At 39.3% G+C, this 16,360-nt stretch overlaps 1 long non-coding RNA gene across 1 annotated transcript in view; it reads right to left on the reverse strand.

Moving 5' to 3' along the window:
• The window catches only part of LOC309614866, a 527,064-nt gene that overhangs the window by 364,577 nt on the left and 146,127 nt on the right, over window positions 1-16,360 (reverse strand). The gene's annotated exons all lie outside the window — the stretch shown is intronic.

Genomic DNA, 16,360 nt, shown 5'->3' on the forward strand with positions numbered 1-16,360 from the left:
ACTATCCACTCACAGGTCGGTGTAAAACTGTTTGCCATCTTGGCTTCCCTTTGCTTAAGATAGTGAAGTCACTTAGGACCCCTATGTAAATTGGGCTGTTCAGTTGAGAGTGTACCTTAAGTAATGGGTGGTTCATTGTAAAGAAGCTGCAAGTCTATAACTGGAACAGCTTTGGAGACCGAGGCTGATTTGGGACCATGGAATAACTGAATACTAATGGCAATCAAAAGCACTAGCCAAGGGGCTACAATCAGGCTTCTGAACAGGAAGACTCAACTTCAAAAATTACTCTGTAAAGAATTCAAGTGTCATGAGGTCACATTTTACCTGGGTTTCTTTTGCACAAAATAATGTGTTCTGACATCCCCAATGGCTAGCCACTTCCCACTGTTAAAAACAAAACATAACAAAATTCCATAAAATTGGTAAAACACATTTTAACGTGCATTTGACTGCTGAGGCAAGTCTCTTAATAACACTAAGTCTTAGTTTCCTATCTGTCTAGGAGGACTGGCAATATCTGCTCCAAAAACTTCACAAAGGAAGTTGTGAGAAAAAAAAAATACTACATAAAACTATTTGTGAACAATAAATCATGATAAACATAGACTTGTCACATCCATTGCCTCAGTCAAATTATGCTTCAAAGATTAAGGTAGCTCAAAAGGGAAGCCATGATTTTCACTTTTTAAAAAATTCTCCCCCAAAAATATTGTTAAATGGATTGCTCCTAAACGGATTGAAAGGAGAGGAAAAGGGGGTGGGGGGAGATGTTTGTTGAGCTTTACGAGATGTCTCCAAGAAGAATGAAAACTGAAAGGGTAATGCATCCTGCTTCATTAGCCCAGGGTCCAGACTGGAGTGCAGAGAAGGGGCAGCTTCTTCTCTAGACAGTAGCATTTGCTGATCAATGTATCACGATCCAGCTGCAAGTGAATAGTAACCAACACTCCTCAGGAGCTCTTGGTTTTGCCTCAGATTCTTCCAAAAGCTGTGAAAGCAGCCCAAACACCAAGGGTGCAGCCAGGACTGGAAGTGGCTGGCTCAGAGTGTCCGCTGCCCATGCTTCTCCTGCATGCATACAAATAAGGAGCAGCAGGAGGACCAAGAGGCAAGGGGACTGAAAGATGTTTCCTTATAAATGAATCGGTAACCCAGTTGGTGTACATACATGCAATTCACTGGCTATTTAGAAACAACTCTTTGCCCAAAGTAACAGTTTATTGTCATGAAAATGTGACTAAAACGTGAAACATTAAAAGCACATGAGAGGTCCATTTTTGATTGACATCCTTTCACAAGAGTGGTCCTTGTCATCAAGGTGGTCAAGACCAGTGCCCATCACTGATCCAGTAGTAGTTTCTGCAGGTGAAGAAAGCAGCCTGGCCAGGGTCATACTCGGCAGTCTTCACCATGCGCCAAGGAGGCGGAGTCAAGGTGGCGATGTGGGAAGACGCGGAGTTAGCCTCTCCCCACAACTAGGGCACCTGCTGGCCGCTGGTGGAGGACTCTGATGCCCAAGGAGATGGGAGGAACCACCAAGTGAACCAGGAGGACATGGAGGGACTGAGGGGGGAGGAGAAGTGGAGGCCAGACAGGATCAGCACCCCTGAAGCCGGGGAGATCAGGAGAGGCAGGCGGGAGGAGCCCTCACAGACTGGAGGAGCAGGAGAGGAGAAGAGGGCATTTGCCCCAAGCATTTGAGCCCAAGAAGCCTGCTGCACTCCCAGGTGAGGTCCCCTGCCCTCTGAGGCCAGGGGTGGAGTGCACACGTGGGCCCCTTCTGTTCCTTGAGCCTAAGCTCCACCCCCCACAGGCCACAGGACCTTTTGCAGCCCTGTGGGTCCTGAGCACTGGCCCCACCCACCACCCAAATCTCACCCTTGCTTAGGCCCCGCCCTCCACAGCCAAGGACTTTTCCCCGTTTTTCTTTTTTTTTCTCTTTTCTTTTTTTTTCTTTTCCCTCCTCCTCTTTTTTACTATTGTCGTACTGTTGTGCCTTCCAGTTGTTGATTCATCTATATTTTTATTTTTATATCCTTTCTAACATATCTGTTAGTTTCCAAGTCTAATTTTATTTTTTACTTTGTTATTCTCTTTTTTTTTTTGCCACCCCACGCGGCTTGTAGGATCTTGGTTCATGAGCTGGGGGTCAGGCCAAAGCTCCTGCAGTGGGAGCTCCAAGTCCAAACCACTGGACTAACAGAGAACCTCAGATCCCAAGGAATATTCACCAGAGTGAGGTCTCACGGAGTTCCTCACCTCAGCACCAAGACCCAGCTCTACCCAATAGTCTACAAACTCCAGTGTTGGAAGCCTCAGGCCAAACAAGCAGTAAGACAGAAACACAATCCCACTCATAAAAAAAAGAGACAGCAAAAAAATATGTCACAGATGAAGGAGGAAGGTAAAAAATCTATAAGACCAAATAAAAGAAGATGAAATAGGCAATCTACCTGAAAAAGAATTCAGAGTAATTATAGTAAAGATGATCCAGAATCTCAGAAATAGAATGGAGGCACAGATTGAGAAAATACAAGAAATGTTTAAGAAGGATCTACAAGAACTGAAGAACAAAAAAACAGAGATGAAAAACACAATAACTGAAATGAAAAATACACTAGAAAGAATCAATGACAGAATAACTGAGGCAGAAGAACGAATAAGTGAGCTGGAAGACAAAATGGTGGAAATAACTGCTGAGGAGCAGAATAAACAAAAAAGAATGAAAGGAATTGAAGACAATCTCAGAGACTTCTGGGACAACACTAAATGCATCAACATTCGAATTATAGGGGTCCCAGAAGAAGAAGAGAAAAAGAAAGTGTCTGAGAAAATATTTGAAGATATTATAGTTGAAAAGTTCCTTAACATGGGAAGGCAAATAGTCACCCAAGTCCAGGAAGCACAGAGAGTCCCATACAGGATAAGCCCTAGGAAAAACACACCAAGACATATATTAATCAAACTAACAAAAATTAAATTCAAAGAAACAATATTAAAAGCAGCAAGGGAAAACCAAAAAATAACATACAAAGGAATCCCCATTAAGGTTATCAGCTGATTTTTCAGCAGAAACTCTGCAGGCCAGAAGGGAGTGGCAGGATATACTTAAAGTGATGAAAGGGAAAAACCTACAACCAAGATTACTCTACCCAGCAAAGATCTCATTCAGATTTGATGAGGAATTCAGAAGCTTTTCAGACAAGCAAAAGCTAAGAGAATTCAGCACCACCAAATCAGCTTTATAACAAATGCTAAAGAAACTTCTATACACGGGAAACACAAGAGAAGAAAAAGACACACAAAAACAAACCCAAAACAATTAAGGAAATTATAATAGGAATATACACATCGATAATAACCTTGAATTTAAATGGATTAAATGTCCCAACCAAAAGACACAGACTGGCTGAATGGATAGAGAAACAAGACCCATATATATGCTGTCTACAAGAGACCCACTTCAGACCTAGGGACACATACAGACTGAAAGTGAATGGATGGAAAAAGGTATTCCATGAAAATGGAAATCAAAAGAAAGCTGGAGTAGCAATATTTGTATCACATAAAATAGACTTTAAAATAAAGATTGTTACAAGAGATAAGGAGGGGCACTATATAATGATCAAGGGATCAATCCAAGAAGAAGATATAACAATTATAAATGTTTATGCACTCAGCATAGGAGCCCCTCAATACATAAGGCAAATGTTAACAACCATGAAAGGAGAAATCGACAGTAACACAAAAATAGTAGGGAACTTTAACACCCCACTTTCACCAATGGACAGATCATCCAAACAGAAATAAATAAGGAAACACAAGCTTTAAATGTCACAACAGACCAGATAGATTTAATTCATATTGATAGAACATTCCACCCAAAAGTAGCAGAATACACTTTCTTCTCAAGTGCACATGGAACATTCTCCAGGATAGATCACATCTTGGGTCACAAATCAAGCCTCAGAAAATGTAAGACATTTGAAATCGTATCAAGCATCTTTTCTGACCACAACGCTATGAGATTGGAAATCAGTTACAGGAAAAAAACTGTAAAAAACACAAATACATGGAGGCTAAACAGTGCACTATTAAATAATCAAGAGATCACTGAAGAAATCAAAGAAGAAATTAAAAAATACATAGAAACAAATGACAACAAAAATACAACAACCCAAAACCTATGGGATGCAGCAAAAGCAGTTCTAAGAAGGAAGTTTATAGCAATTCAATCTCACCTCAAGAAACAAGAAAAACCTCAAATAAACACTCTAACCCTACACTTAAAACAACTAGAGAAAGAAGAACAAAGAAAACCTAAAGTCAGTAGAAGGAAAGAAATCATAAAGATCAGAGGAGAAATAAATGAAATAGAAACAAAGAAAACAATAGCAAAAATCAATAAAACTAAAAGCTGGTTCTTTGAGAAGATGTACAAAATTGATAAACCCTTAGTCAGATTCATCAGGAACAAAAGGGAGAGGACAAAAATCAATAAAATTAGAAATAAAAAAGGAGAAATCACAACTGACACTGCAGAAATACAAAGGATTATAAGAGGCTAATACAAACAAATATATGCCAATAAAATGGACAACCAGGAAGAAACGGCCAAATTCTTGGAAAGGTACAATTTTCCAAGACTGAACCAGGAAGAATTAGAAAATATAAACAGACCTATCAAAAGTAATGAAATTGAAACCATACTTTAAAATCTTCCAACAAACAAAACCCCATGATCAGATGGCTTCACAGGCGAATTCTATCAAACATTTAGAGAAGAGCTAAAAATGATCTTTCCCAAAGTCTTCCAAAACATTGCAGAGGGAGAAACACTCCCAAATTCACTCTATGAAGCCACCATCACCTTGATCCCCAAACCAGACAAAGATACCACAAAAAAAGAAATTATAGACCAATATCACTGGTGAACATAGATGCAAAACTTCTGAACAAAATACTAGGAAACAGAATCCAACAGCACATTGAAAGGATCATACACCATGATCAAGTGGGATTTATTCCAAGGAGGCAAGGATTCTTCAATATATGCAAATCAAACAATGCGATAAACCATATTAACAAATTGAATAAAAACCATATGATCATCTCAATAGATGCAGAAAAAGCTTCTGACAAAATTCAACACCCTTTATGATAAAAACTCTCCATAAAATGGGCACAGAGGGAACCTACCTCAACATAATAAAGGCCATATATGACAGACCCACAGTAAGCATCATACTCAATGGTGAAAAACTGAAAACATTTCCACTAAGATCAGCAACAGAACAAGGATATCCACTCTTGTCAGTCTTATTCAACATAGTTTTGGAAGTCATAGCCACAGCAATCAGAGAAGAAAAAGAAATAAAAGGAATACAAATTGGAAAAGAAGAAGTCAAACTGTCCCTGTTTGCAGATGACATGATACTATATATAGAAAATCCTAAAGATGCCACCAGAAAACAAATAGAACCAATCAATGATTTTGATAAGGTCACGGGATACAAAATTAATGCACAGCAATCTCTGGCATTCCTATACACCAACAACAAAAAATTAGAAAGAGAAATTAAGGAAACACTCCCATTTCCCACTGCAACAAAAAGAATAAAATACCTAGGAATAAACCTACATAAGAAGGCGAAAGACTTGTACTCAGAAAACTATAAAACACTGATGAGAGAAATCAGAGATGACATAAACAGATGGAGAAATATACTAAGATCTTGGATTGGAAGAATCATTATTGTGAAAATGACTACACTACACAAAGGAATCTAGAGATACACTGAAAACCCTATCAAGCTACCAATGGCATCCTTCACAGAATTAGAACAAAAAATGTTACAATTTGTATGGAAACACAAAAGATGCTGAATACCCAAAGCAATTTTGAGAAAGAAAAACAGAGTTGGAGGAATCAGGCTTCCCGACTTCAAACTATACCACAAAGCTACAGTAATCAAGACAGTATGGTACTGGCACAAAAGTAGAAACATAGATCCATGGTACAGGAAAGAAGGCCCAGAGATAAATCCACACATATAAGGGCACCTAATTTACAACAAAGGAGGCAAGAACAGACAGTGGAGAAAAGACAGCCTCTTCAGTAAGTGGTGCTGGGAAAACTGGACAGCTACATGTAAAAGAATGAAATTAGAACACTTCCTAACACCATACACAAAAATAAACTCAAAATGGGTTAAAGATCTAAATGTAAGACCAGACACTATAAAACTCTTAGAGGAAAACATAAGAAAAACACTCTTTGACATAAACGACAGCAAGATCTTTTTTGACCCACCTCCTAGAGTAATGAAAATAAAAACAAAAATAAACAAATGGGACTTAATTAAACTTAAAAGCTTTTGCACAGCAAAGGAAACCATAAAAAAGACAAAAAGACAACCCTCAGAATGGGAGAAAATATTTTCAAATGAAACAACAGACAAAGGATTAATCTCCAAAATATACAAACAGCTCATGGAGCTCAGTATCAAAAAAAACAAACAATCCAGTTAAAAAATGGGCAGAAAACCTTAATAGACATTTCAGAAAGGAAGACATACAAATGGCCAAGAGGCACATGAAAAGATGCTCACCATCACTAATATTAAAGAAATGCAAGTCAAAACTACAATGAGGTATCACCTCACACCAGTCAGAATGGCCATCATCAAAAAATCTAGAAACAATAAATGTTGGAAAGGGTGTGGTGAAAAGGGAAACCTCTAGCACTGTTGGTGGGAATGTAAATTGATACAACCACTATGGAGAACAGTATGGAGGTTCCTTAAAAAACTAAAAATAGAACTACCATATGACCCAGCAATCCCACTACTGGGCATACACCCTGAGAAAGCCATAATTCAAAAAGAGACATGTACCACAATATTCATTGCAGCACTATTCACAATAGCCAGAACATGGAAGAAACCTAAATGTCCATCGACAGATAATGGATAAAGAAGCTGTGGCACACATAAACAATGGAATATTACTCAGCCATAAAAAGGAACAAAACTGAGTTATTTGTAGTGAGGTGGATGGACCTAGAGTTTGTCATACAGAGTGAAGTAATTCAAAAAGAGAAAAACAAATACCGTACGCTAATGTGTATATATGGAAACTAAAAAAAAAAAAAAAAATGATATTGATGAACCTAGTTGCAGGGCAGTAATAAAGAGGTAAACATAGAGAATAGACTTGAGGCCATGGGGTGTGAGGGGGAAGCTGGGGCGAAGTGAGAGTGGCATTGACATATGTACATTACTGAATGAAAAATAGTTGGCTGGTGGGAAGCAGCAGCATAGCACAGGGAGATTGGCTCGGTCCTTTGTGATGACCTAGAGGGGTAGGAAAGGGAGAATGGGGGGGAGGCTCAAAAGGGAAGGGATATGGGGACATGTGTACGCATATGGCTGATTCGCTTTTTGTGCAACAGAAACTAACACAGTATTGTGAAGTAATTAAACTTCAATAAAGATCTATTAAAGAGAAACAACAGGAGAGACCTACGGGTTGGCAGACGAGTAAGACGTGGAGATCACCTTCCTCCCAACAAATACATCAGAAATACATCTACATGTGGAATAACTCCTACAGAACACCTACTGAACGCTGGCAGAAGACCTCAGACTTCCCAAAAGACAAGAAACTCCCGACGTACCTGGGTAGGGCAAAAGAAAAAAGGAAAAACAGAGACAAAAGAATAAGGAAGGGTCCTGCACCTCAGGGAGGGAGCTGTGAAAGAGGAAAAGTTTCCACACCCTAGGAAGTCCCCTTCACTGGCGGAGATGGGGAATGGCAGGGGGGAAGCTTCAGAGCCATGGAGGAGAGCACAGCAACAGCGGGACAGAGGGCAAAGTGGAGAGATTCCTGCACAGAGGATCGGTGCCGACCAGCACTCACCAGCCTGAGACGCTTGTTTGCTCACCCTCTGGGATGGGTCCAGGTTGGGAGCTGAGGCTCAGGCTTTGGAGGTCAGACCCCAGGGAGAGTACTGGTGTTGGCTGCGTGAACACAGCCTGAAGAGGGCTAGTGCACCACAGCTAGCAGGGAGGGAGTCCGGGAAAAAGTCTGGAAGTGCCTAAGAGGCAAGAGACCATTGTTTTGGGGTGTGCAAGGAGAGCGGCTTCAGAGCACCACCTAAACAAGCTCCACAGACATGTGCGGGCTGTGGCTATCAACACAGACACCAGAGCCGGGCATGAGACACTAAGGCTGCTGCTGCAGCCACCAAGAAGCCTGTGTGCAAGCACAGGTCACCACACACCACCTCTCCTGGGAGCCTGTGCAGCCCACCATTGCCAGGGTCCCGTGATCCAGGGACAACTTCCCCGGGAGAACACATGGCATGCCTCAGGCTGTTGCAACGTCACGTTGGCATCTGCCGCCACAGGCTCACCCCGGCCTGAGTGAGCCAGAGACCCCTAGTAAGCTGCTCCTTTAATCCCGTCCTGTCTGAGCGAAGAACAGATCCCCTCAGGTGACCTACATGCAGAGGCGAGGCCAAATCCAAAGCTGAACCCCAGGAGCTCTGTGAACAAAGAAGAGAAAGGGAAATTTCTCCCAGCAGCTTCAGGAGCAGTGGATTAAATCTCCACAACCAACCTGATGTACCCTGCATCTCTGGAATACTTGAATAGACAATGAATCATCCCAAAATTGACACCGTGGACTTTGGGAGCAACTGTAGACTTGGGGTTTGCTCTCTGCATCTAATTTGTTTCTGGTCTTATGTTTATCTTAGATTAGTATTTAGAGTTTATTGTCATTGGTAGATTTGTTTATTGATTTGGTTGCTCTCTTTTTTTGATATATATAAAGATAGATTTTTTTTTCTTTTTCTGAGTGTGTATGTGAATGCTTCTTTCTGTGATTTTGTCTGTATAGCTTTGTTTTTACCATTTGTCCTAGGGTTCTGTCTCTGGTTTCTTGTTTGTTTGCTTGTTTGTTTTTGTTTTTAGCATTGTTTTTAGCACTTGATATCATTGGTGGATTTGTTTTTTGGTTTGGTTGCTCTCTTCTTTCTTTCCTTTTTTTTTCTTTTTTTATTACTTTTTAACTTTTTTTATCTTTAATAATTTTTAAAAAATTTTTATGTTAATAACTTTATTTTATTATATTTTTCCTTCTTTTTTTCTCCCTTTTCTTCTGAGCCATGTGGCTGACATGTGCTCCAGCTGGTTGTCAGGCCTGTGCCTCTGAGGAGGGAGAGCCAAGTTCAGGACATTGGTCCACCAGAGCCCTCCTGGCTCCACATGATATCAAATGGCGAAAGCTCTCCCAGAGATCTCCATCTCAATGCTAAGTCCCAGCTCCACTCAATGACCAGAAAGCTACAGTGCTGGACACCTTATGGCAAACAACTAGCAAGACAGTAACACAACCCCATCTATTAGCAGAGAGGCTGCCTAAAATCATAATAAGGTCACAGACACCCCACCATGAAACCTACACAATCCACTGAACCAACCTTAGCCACTGGAGGCAGACACCAAAAACAACGGGAACTATGAACCTGCAGCCTGTGAAATGGAAACCCCAAACACAGTAAGTTAAGCAAAATGAGAAGACAGAGAAATACACAGCAGATGAAGGAGCAAGGTAAAGACCCACCAGACCAAACAAATGAAGAGGAAATAGGCAGTCTACCTGAGAAAGAATTCAGAGTAATGATAGTAAAGATGAGCCAAAATCTTGGAAATAGAATGGAGAAAATACAAGAAACGTTTAACAAGGACCTAGAAGAACTAAAGAGCAAACAAACAATGATGAACAACACAATACATGAAATTAAAAATTCTCTAGAAGGAATCAATAGCAGAATAACTGAGGCAGAAGAACGGATAAGTGACCTGGAAGACAAAACAGTGGAAATAGCTGCTTCAGAGCAGACTAAAGAGAAAAGAATGAAAAGAATTAAGGAAAGTCTCAGAGACCTCTGGGACAACATTAAACGCACCACCATTCTAATTATAGGAGTCCCAGAAGAAGAAGAGAAAAAGAAAGGGACTGAGAATATATTTGAAGAGATTATAGATGAAAACTTCCCTAATATGAGAGAGGAAATAGTCAATCAAGTCCAGGAAGCACAGAGAGTCCCATACAGGATAAATCCAGGAGAAACATGCCAAGACACATATTAATCAAACTATCAAAAATTAAATACAAAGAAAATATATTAAAAGCAGCAAGGGAAAAGCAACAAATAACATACAAGGGAATCCCCATAAGGTTAACAGCTGATCTTTCAGCAGAAACTCTGCAAGCCAGAAGGGAGTGGCAGGACATATTTAAAGTGATGAAAGGGAAAAACCTACAACCAAGGTTACTCTACCCAGCAAGGATCTCATTCAGATTCGACAGAGAAATTAAAACCTTTACAGACAAGCAAAAGCTAAGAAAATTCAGCACCACCAAACCAGCTTTACAACAAATGCTAAAGGAACTTCTCTAGGCAGGAAACACAAGATAAGGAAAAGACCTATTATAACAAACACAAAACAATTAAGAAAATGGTAGTAGGAACATACATATCAATAACTACCTTAAATATAGATGGATTAAATGCTCCAACCAAAAGATATACACTGGCTGAATGGATACAAAAACAAGACCCACATATATGCTGTCTAAAAGAGACCCACTTCAGACCAAGGGACACATACAGATTGAAAGTGAAAAAGATATTTCATGCAAATGAAAAATCAAAAGAAAGCTGGAGTAGCAATTCTCATATCAGACCAAATAGACTTTAAAATACAGACTATTACAAGAGACAAAGAAAGACACTACATAATGATCAAGGGATCAAACCAAGAAGAAGATATAACAATTGTAAATATTTATGCACCCAACATAGGAGCACCTCAATACATAAGGCAAATGCTAACAGCCATAAAATGGGAAATCAGTAGTAACACAATCATGGTAGGGGACTTAAACACCCACTTTCACCAATGGACAGATCATACAAAATGAAAATAAATAAGGAAACACAAGCTTCAAGTGATATATTAAACAAGATGGACTTAATTGATATTTATAGGACATTCCATCCAGAAACAACAGAATACACTTTCTTCTCAAGTGCTCATGGAACCTTCTCCAGGACAGAGATCATATCTTGGGTCACAAATCAAGCCTTGGTAAATTTAAGAAAATTGAAATCGTATCAGGTATCTTTTCTGAACACAACACTAACAGACTAGATATCAATTATAGGAAAAAAAATCTGTAAAAAATACAAACACATGGTGGCTAAACAATACACTACTAAATAACCAAGATATCACTGAAGAAATCAAAGAGGAAATCGAAAAATACCTAGAATCAAATGACAATGAAAACACGACAACCCAAAACCTATGGGATGCAGCAAAAGCAGTTCTAAGAGGGAAGTTTATAGCAATACAATCCTACCTCAAGAAACAAGAAACATCTCAAATAAACAACCTAAACTTACACCTAAAGCAATTAGAGAAAGAAGGACCAAAAAACCCCAAAGTTAGCAGAAGGAAAGAAATCATAAAGATCAGATCAGAAATAAATAAAAAGGAAATGAAGGAAACAATAGCAAAGGTCAATAAAACTAAAAGCTGGTTCTTTGAGAAGATAAACAAAATTGACAGACCATTAGCCAGATTCATCAAGAAAAAAAGGGACAAGACTCAAATCAATAGAACTAGAAATGAAAAAGGAGAAGTAACAACTGACACTGCAGAAATACAAAGGATCAGGAGAGATTACTACAAAAAACTATATGACAATAAAGTGGACAACCTGGAAGAAATGGACACATTCTTAGAAAAGCACAACCTTCTGAGACTGAATCAGCAAGAAATAGAAAATATAAACAGACCAATCACAAGCACTGAAATTGAAACTGTGATTAAAAATCTTCCAACAAACAAGCCCAAGACCAGCTGGCTTCACAGGCAAATTCTATCAAACATTTGGAGAACTAACACCTATCCTTCTCAAACTCTTCCAAAATATAGCAGAAGGAGGAACACTCCCAAACTCATTCTACGAGTCCACCATCACCCTGATATCAAAACCAGACAAAGGTGTCACAAAGAAAGAAAACTACAGGCCAATACCACTGATGAGCATAGATGCAAAAATCCTCAACAAAATACTAGCAAACAGAATCCAACAGCACATTAAAAGGATCAAACACCATTATCAAGTGTGATTTATCCCAGGAATGCAAGGATTCTTCAGTGTACACCAATCAATCAATGTGATAAAACATATTAACAAATTGAAGGAGAAAAACCATATGATCATCTCAATAGATGCAGAAAATATTTTGACAAAATTCAACACCCATTTATGATTAAAACCCTCCAGAAAATAGGCATAGAGGGAACTTACCTCAACATAATAAAGGCCATATATGACAAACCCACAGCCAACGTCGTTCTCAATGGTGAAAAACTGAAACCATTTCCTCTAAGATCAGGAACGAGACAAGGTTGTCCACTCTCATCACTATTATTCAACATAGTTTTGGAAGTTTTAGCCACAGCAGTCAGAGAAGAAAAAGAAACAAAAGGCATCCATATCAGAAAAGAAAAAGTAAAGCTGTCACTGTTTGCAGATGACATGATACTATGCATACAGTGTCCTAAAGATGCTACCAGGAAACTACTAGGGCTAATCAATGAATTTGGTAAAGTAGCAGGATACCAAATTAATGCACTGAAATCTCTTGCATTCCTATACACTAATGATGAAAAATCTGAAAGAGAAATTAAGGAAACACTCCCATTTACCACTGCAACATAAAGAATAAAATACCTAGGAATAAACCTACCTAAGGAGACAAAACACCTGTATGCAGAAAACTATAAGATACTGGTGAAAGAAATTAATGATGATATAAACAGATAGAGAGATATACCATGTTCTTGGATTGGAAGAATCAGCATTGTGAAAATGACTATACTCCCCAAAGCAATCTACGGATTCAAACCAATCCTTATCAAACTACCAATGGCAATTTTCACAGAACTAGAACCAAAAATTTCAGAATTTTTATGGAGACACCAAAGACCCTGAATAGTCAACGCAATCTTGAGAAAGAAAAATGGAGCTGGAGGAATCAGGCTCCCCGACTTCAGACTATACTACAAAGCTACAGTAATCAAGATAGTATGGTACTGGCACAAAAACAGAAACATAGATCAATGGAACAGGATAGAAAGCCCAGAGATAAACCCATGCACCTATGGTCACCTTATTTTTGAAAAAGGAGACAAGAATATACAGTGGAGAAAAGACCGCCTTTTCAATAAGTGGGGCTGGGAAAACTGGACATGTAAAAAGAATGTAAAAAATGAAATTACATGTAAAAGAATGAAATTAGAACACTCCCTGACACCATTACAAAAATAAACTCAAAATGGTTTAAAGACCTAAATGTAAGACCAGACACTATAAAACTCTTAGAGGAAAACATAGGCAGAACACTGTATGACATAAATCACAGCAATATCCTTTTTGACCCACCTCCTAGAGAAAGGGAAATAAAAACAAAAATAAACAAATGGGACCTAATGAAACTTAAAAGCTTTTGCACAGCAAAGGAAACCATAAACAAGACAAAAAGACAACCCTCAGAATGGGGGAAAATATTTGCAAATGAAGCAACTGACAAAGCATTAATCTCCAAAATTTACCAGCAGCTCATGCAGCTCAATATCAAAAAAAACAAACAACCCAATCCAAAAATGGGCAGAAGACCTAAATAGCCATTTCTCCAAAGAAGATATACAGATTGCCAAAAAACACATGAACGGATGCTCAACATCACTAATCATTTGAGAAATGCAAATCAAAACTACAATGAGGTATCACCTCACACCAGTCAGAATGGCCATCATCAAAAAATCTAGAAACAATAAATGCTGGAGAGGGTGTGGAGAAAAGGGAACCCTCTTGCAGTGTTGGTGGGAGTGTAAATTGATACAGCCACTATGGAGAACAGTATGGAGGTTTCTTAAAAAACTAAAAATAGAACTACCATACGACCCAGTAATCCCACTACTGGGCATATACCCTGAGAAAACCATAATTCAAAAAGAGACATGTACCACAATGTTCATTGCAGCTCTATTTACAATAGCCAGGACATGAAAGCAACCTAAGTGTCCATCAACAGGTGAATGGATAAAGAAGATGTGGCACATATATAAAATGGAATATTACTCTGGCATAAAATGAAACAAATTTGAGTTATTTGTAGTGAGGTGGATGGACCTAGAGTCTGTCATACAGAGTGAAGTAAGTCAGAAAGAGAAAAACAAATACCGTATGCTAACACATATATATAGATTTTTTTTTAAATGGTTCTGAAGAACCTAGGGGCAGGACAGGAATAAAGATGCAGATATAGAGAATGTACTTGAGGACCCTGGGAGGGGGAAGGGTAAGCTGGGACGAAGTGAGAGAGTTACGTGGACATATATACACTACCAAATGTAAAATAAATAGCTAGTGGGAAGCAGCCGCTTAGCACAGGGAGATCAGCTCGGTGCTTTGTGACCACCTAGAGGGGTGGGATAGGGAGGGTGGGCAGGAGATGCAAGAGGGAGGAGATATGGGGATATATGTGTATGTGTAGCTGATTCACTTTGTTATAAAGCAGAAACACACCATTGTAAAGCAATTATACTCCAAGAAAGGTGATAAAAATTTTTTTTAAACCATCAAAGCTGCTTTAGCAAGGGATTTTGCCCTGCCTTTTTAAGAGTCTTTGTGTACAACTACCCTCAGTGGGATAGAGAGGGCGGGAGGGAGGCTCAAGAGGGAGGGGATATGGGGATATATGTATACATATAACTGACTCACTTTGTTGTACAGCAGAAACTAACACAACATTGTAAAGCAATTATACTCCCATAAAGATGAAAAGAAGAAAATTAAAATAAAATGAAATCCAAGAAAAAGCACATGAGAAAAGACTCTCCACAGGCTTTTTGGAGTCCCAGTTGGGCTTGACTTTGCCCTTTCCACATTCCAAATGTTGTCCATTCTCTTGAGCGTTTTGGCCCTGAGAATAGCTGATGAAGAAAGAATTGAGTGCATTCAGAACAGTCCTTCTGATGGCTGGAATAATCAACCACCTTCCATAAATTCAATCTTAATAACTAAATGAGATGGGCTGCATTGCAATTGACAGCTCAGTTAGTTCTGAAACCAACTTTCCACTGTCTACAGTGTGGCTTTGTGCATCTAGAGGTCAGCTAGCTTATAGAATAGAGGAAGAAATAGCAATTTTTAAGGGGATTAAACTTGATCAGCACTGATCATTATTTAGACAAGGTCCTGCTGTTACTTGTTAAACACAAAGGGGTGGAAGCTTCTATTTGTTAATGTCAAACATCTGCTATAGACATTCTACCAATTGGGCTATGAGCGAGAGAACCAAGTTGTGAATTCTGGTAACAGTCAAAGGGGTGCAGTAAATTGCCTAGAGGAAATGTCCTGCCACAGACATCTGTAGTTTTTCATCAGTTGGAAGATCAATATTTCTGGGGCTACCGGGTCCCAGAAATATTGTGGTCAGTGGTCCACCGCCTCGGCTGTACCCTGGAATCACCTGGGAGCTTTAAAAATACTAAAGTACATCTGACCCCCAGCCCCCAGAAACTTGCATTTAATTGTTCTGGGATGTGCACTTGCCATTGTGATTTTTAAGCACCCCCTCCTCACCCCCAGGGGGTTCTAATCTTCAGTTTGGCTTAACAATGCCTGTTCTAAATTGATAGGACTTGGTAGCTGGAAGATGTGAACACAGGGCCTCCCGTTATAATTTAATTAGCAGAGCAAATTCGGGCTCATTTGTTCTGGTAAGTTCAAAACTGTTCTCTGGGCAATGGAAAATTTCTCACCAATCCACCGCCCTTTTGCCTCCAGCCTACCGTTACTTTTCAAACATCTCATTCCCTTTTGTTTTGTCCAGTAACTTTCTGTAAACACAAAGGTTCTTTTTAATGTCTTTCGGGGGGAATTTCATCATATTTGATATGATTTCCTTCACATTTTAATTTGGCTTCATTGATATTTTTGTCCTTGTTTTCATTCTTTGAAAAGCGTTTCTTGGATGGTCCTTATTCTCCTGCTACATTCGCATCATTTGCAAACACTATGCACAGTATCACTTAGGGAAGAAGGAGGGCAGGGGAAGCAGAGAACTCTTATTTTCTCCATGTCCCCACACCTCCGAGGGTCATAGACTTCAAATGTGAAAAACATTAACCAGCTCCGCCTGCTCTGCTAACAGCATTGCGCGAGGAATAAGCCTCTGCCCCCCCTGTTTTCTTCCATCTGTCTA

This window comes from Balaenoptera borealis (assembly GCF_965194805.1).
Source record: "Balaenoptera borealis genome assembly, chromosome: 17".
NCBI lineage: Eukaryota > Metazoa > Chordata > Mammalia > Artiodactyla > Balaenopteridae > Balaenoptera > Balaenoptera borealis.